Raw genomic sequence first — 5,155 nt, 5'->3', positions numbered from 1 at the left:
TTGATGTTATTTTTGTTATTTGGGATTTAGATGCTTTCATTATGATTTAGTTTACACAGAAAATGACATATTAACCAAATAAGTTACTACTCCTAAATTTGTCAGCACTCTATTGTAGCAATTCTTCTAATTCAAGAGTTTTCAAATGAGAGAAGCTTAAGCTTAAATCCTGTTTTTGCTGCTTAGCTTTATGACCCAGAACAAGTTACCTAATTTGTGAGACTGTTTTCTCATTCATAACATATTTTATAGAATCTTTCTTTCAGGTCTGTGGTTAGGATTAAATTGAATGATATATTTAAAGTGTTTATTGTGGTTTGATATATTAGTACTCCTTTTCCCCTTGTCTAATTTTGGATAAGATGAAATGAAAAATTTGGCTTGATTTATTTGTATAAAGAAGTAAACTTAGAGGCAGCAAAGACCCAATTTATTTCAGTCTCCATATATAAATGATGTGCTTAGAAGCTCCACAGGATACTCAGGATGATACGTTATATAAGAAAGGGAATTTTCTAGCTTGCATTTGGTATAAATCACAAACTATGTACAAGATTTTTGTTACCACCTAGTATAACTGCTTCATTTTACTAATAAAGAAATGGAACATGAAAGAGATTAGTGTGTTTAAGTATAGAACAATGCCTCTGAAACTTTAATGCACACATGATTACATGGGGATCTTAAAATGAAGATTCTGATTCACTAGGTCTAAGTGGAACCTGAGATTCTGCATTCCTTTTAAGTTTCAAGTGATGTCAATGCTGCTGCACTGTAGACCACAATTGGATGCTAAAGAAAGAAAAATTACTAAGACCTGAAATTCTAATTTTCAGTCCCACCAACAGTGTATAATCCTTCCTTTCTGTCTGCATCCATGCCAGATCTATTGATTTTATATTTTTTTAATAAAAAACATTCTCACTAGGGTAAGGTAATATCTCATTGTGGTTTTAATCTGCATTTTTCCTGATGATTAGCGATGTTGATCATTTTTTCTTAAGTTTATTGGTCATTTGTCTCTCTTCTTTTGAAAAGCTTTTGTTCATGTCTTTTGCCCACTCTCTTATGGGGCTATTTGTTTCTTTCTTGGTCATTTGCTTGAGTCCTTTGTAGATTCTGGTTTTTAGCCCTTTATTGGATATATAATTTGTGAATATTTTCTCCCATTTTATAGGTTGTCCATTTGCTCTGTTGATTATTTTCTTAGCTGTGAAGAAGCTTTTCAATTTAATCAAGTCTGAGTTATTTATTTTTGTTGTTGCTGTGATTGCCATTGGGGGTCTTCATAAATTCTTTGCCTAGGTCAATATCTAGAAGAGTTTTTCCAACATTTTCTTCTAGCATTCTTATGGCTTCATGCCTTGCACTGAAATATTTTATCCATCTTGAATTAATTTGGGGGAGTGGTGAGAGATACGGATTCTATGTCATTCTTCTGAATGAGGCGTTTTAATTTTCCAAGCACTATTTATTAAATGGGGCTTCTTTTCCACAGTGTATATTGTTATCTGCTTTGTCAAAATCAGTTGGCTATATGTGGATAGTTTTATACCTGAGTTTTCTGTTCTATTCCATTGGTCTGTGTTCCTTATGTTTGTGGCAATATCCTGCTGTTTTGATTACTATAGCCTTATAGTATAGTTTGAAATCTGGTAATGTGATGCCTCCAGATTTGTTCTTTCTTGTTTCTCTTTGTTTTGGCTGTTTGGGCTCTTTTCTGGTTCCAAGTGAAATGTGGAATTATTTTATCTAGATTTGTGAAATATGATGTTGGTATTTTGATGAGGATTGCACTGAATCTGTGAATCATGTTGGATAGTAAATTAGTATAGTGCTATGAAAAATGATATGGCGATTCCTCAAAGAACTAAAAGTAGACCTACCATTTGATCTAGCAATCTCACAAATGGGTATTTACCCAATGGAAGAAGTCATTTTATCAAAAAGGCACCTATGCTTGAATCTTTATTACAGTGTAATTTACAATTGCAAAGATGTGGAATCAGCCTAAGTGCCAAACAATTTATAAGTGGATTAACAAAATGTGGCATATGTATACCATGGAATATTTCTCAGCTATGAAGAAGGATGAATTAAAGCCTCTTGCAACAATCTGGATGTGGAGACCATTATCCTAGATGAAGTATCCAAAGACTAGAAAAAAAATTACCACATGTACACACTAGTATGTTGAAATTAACCAATGGCACACATATGCACTAAGGGAAGTAAAACTCAGTGGTATTCAAGCAGGGGGAGGGTATGGTCAAAACCTACCTAACATGTGCTTGCTTCAGTGACACATAGACTAAAACTGGAATGATATAGAGATTAGTATGGCCCCTGAGCAAGGATGACATGCAAATTCATGAAGCAATCCATATTTTTTTTGGTTTAAGCATTCTACATTGTATATCAAATCATCACATTTTTCCCCATAAATATATATGGTTATGATTTGATAAAAATTAAGTAAAAATATTAAGTGCTTTGATTACAAGAAAGAAAGAAAGAAGAAAGGAAGGAAGGAAGGAAGGAGGGAGGGAGGGAGGGAGAGAGGGAGGGAGGGAGGGAGGGAAGGAGAAAGGAAGGAAGGAAGGAAATGAAGGAAGGAAGGAAGGAAGGAAGCCAGTCTACCTGACAGGAGCAATGAGCACTATCTGGATGATGGGCACATTCATAATCCTGACTCAAGTGTACCGATAATGATCCATGTAATCAAAAATGTTTGTCTCTAGCAAATAAGTGTAAATTGTTTATGGACTTAATAAAACATAAGGAAAAAAAAAGTTTGTCTCACCATAATATTTTAAAATAATAAAAAGAAAGTAATGTATAAAAGCAAGACAACTATCATTAGTTGCAAGAATATGTCATAATAAGAAGAAATTGAAGGAGAAAAGAATGAGAGAAGCTTTCTCTCCTGAATCCCCAGGATGGAGCTGGGTGGGCAGTGAATCTAAAATAAATGAAGGTGGGATCACAGGGTATGACACATCCTTTGGGGGCAGGACACAGTTATAAGAGGGACTTTACCTAACACATGCAATCAGTGTAACCTAATACTTTGTACCCTCAACGAATCTCAAATAATAAAAATAAATAAAGTGAAAAACAAAAGGAGAAAAAGGTGCCTGGGTCTTCTCACACCCAGCAGCTCAGTATGAAGAGTCACAGGAAGGGTTTCTGCCCTGATCTGGGTTGTTTGTGCCTCAGCTAAGGCAGCACTCTGAACCATGTGCTCTGATCTGTATCTTTGACCTTGCTAACCCAGTGCCACCTTCCCCTCACTGGGGAGCTGAGAGGTTTAAATGTAGGGATAGGCCAAGGAAGGCCAAGGGAGAGCCTAAACGCAGCCATTTTGATCTACACCAGGCTCCAACCACCCTGAACAAGGAAGTTGCTAGGAAGTGGCTAACCTCAGACCACCCGAAGATGAATGAATTACTAAGCCATGTGCCTTATGAACTGTGCCTACCTTTCTGTGCCAGCAGTTGGGATTAGCCTTTATGGCCTTACCTCGAGACAATGGTCACACATGGCTCTTTCCTAATGGGATTTTTGAATGTTTAACAACAGTACCACTGCCCCATTTAGGGTCCTCCTCCTACTTGGGAGTGGACCTCTACCCTGCTACTAGACACACATGTGCTTTATACCATGCCACATTTTAGCAAGTTTTCTGGGGAGGAAAACTAGAGCTATTTCTGAAATAAAATAAGGCACAGAATGCAGTGGTTTATAGTACAGTAAGAAATATAATTTACATCAGTATATACTCCTCTTGGTTTGTTATTGGAAGGCAGATGGCAACCCTATCCATATAAATACAAATTGATTTGATCAAAAGACTGGTTGGAGAGGAGAAAATTCTGAAATAGTGCCACTTCAGAGTTCTGCCTTTCTGCCTTTCTGCTACCTTTCCTGCCAAACTTCAAAATCTGTCTCTAAGTGTTTCAATTGAAATATAAGTGGCTTTCAAAGCATGTTCCTCTTGCTGTGACAGTTACTGGGTCTTTAGAAACATAGATGAGGACCAGAGTCCAAATCAGAATTCCTGGAAACGAAAGACATTGAATTATTGGGTTCGGGTTCAGATATTTTAGTCAATTGTTATTTAGGCAATATTCCTTTCCTAAATACTTCTTGCGTCTGAGATTTGAATAAGGCTCTTACACACTTGGGTTCGATTTCCATGCCTGTTCTCAACATTAATTACAACAAAAGAAAGAAAGAAATACTTACAATTGTTCTTTAACTACTAAGTTCTTAGATTTATGGATTCAATAAAAAGAAAACACAGTGCCTCTTCAATTTTTCAGAGCTTGTGCTGATTTATATAGGCTCTGCTGGCACAAAAATCAGATTAAAAATTTTTATTGAATCTTGTCTGAAATGCTTAAACTTGAAGGGAGACTTCAAGAGAGAAAATTCATTTTCCCAATTTTCTCACTGGATTTGGCTTTGGGAAAACAGAATGTGTAAGCAACGACTAGGCTGCTGGTTCGTCTCTGGATATGTTCCCGTCTTTCTATCCATCAGGGGAAGGAATTTCTTATCCCATTCATAATTTCAGCAGACTGATCCATTCTCCTTGGTATTTTAAGATGCAGCAGGCTGATTACTATCTACATAGATAGGGGTTTGAATTGTCTAGGATCTCAGCAGTTGAGTAGAACTCCTCTGATTTACTGATCAATGAAAGAATTATCAGAAGACTCCTTTCGTGAGTTTGGAAGAACTTGTTTGTCAGAGCTGAACATTCAAATTTCTGGGTTGCAGCTTCCTGCAGTTCTAATCATAACTTTTCTCTGGTTGGTCGTGTTTTTCTTCATTTGAGCTCAGTTTGGTCTCTAGACAGCTGAGAACAATGAACTCAGGGATCTCTGTCTTTCTTCTTTGTTTAAATTCAGGAATCTTGTAGGCTTCACTTTCAAGATGATCAAAACCCTCTGGTTTTTCCCCTCCAGTTGCAGACTACCAGCAAAGTGTGGAATTGGTTTCATTACCTTGTGAGAGGCTGGCGACAGTGACTCATGCAGGGATGGTTATTTGCTTCTTGTGATTTTCCTGCCATGCAGGTGGTTGGTTATAAAAAGAAAAGTTATTTTCAGGTATGTCCTGAAATCATATCACCTCTGTTGGGTTGCCT

General features: G+C 36.7%; 1 non-coding gene across 1 annotated transcript; it reads left to right on the top strand.

The window, feature by feature from the left end:
* The first annotated feature begins 2,287 nt into the window (after positions 1-2,287).
* On the top strand, positions 2,288-2,391 carry LOC111723370. The gene has a single exon (XR_002771931.1). It is a non-coding gene; the product is annotated as a U6 spliceosomal RNA (small nuclear RNA).
* Positions 2,392-5,155: the final 2,764 nt, after the last annotated feature.

The sequence above is a fragment of the Otolemur garnettii genome, unplaced genomic scaffold (assembly GCF_000181295.1).
Source record: "Otolemur garnettii isolate 467f Iridium unplaced genomic scaffold, OtoGar3 scaffold00010, whole genome shotgun sequence".
NCBI lineage: Eukaryota > Metazoa > Chordata > Mammalia > Primates > Galagidae > Otolemur > Otolemur garnettii.
The sequence above is the reverse complement of the archived record's forward strand: the minus strand, read 5'-3'. Positions and strand labels throughout refer to the sequence as shown.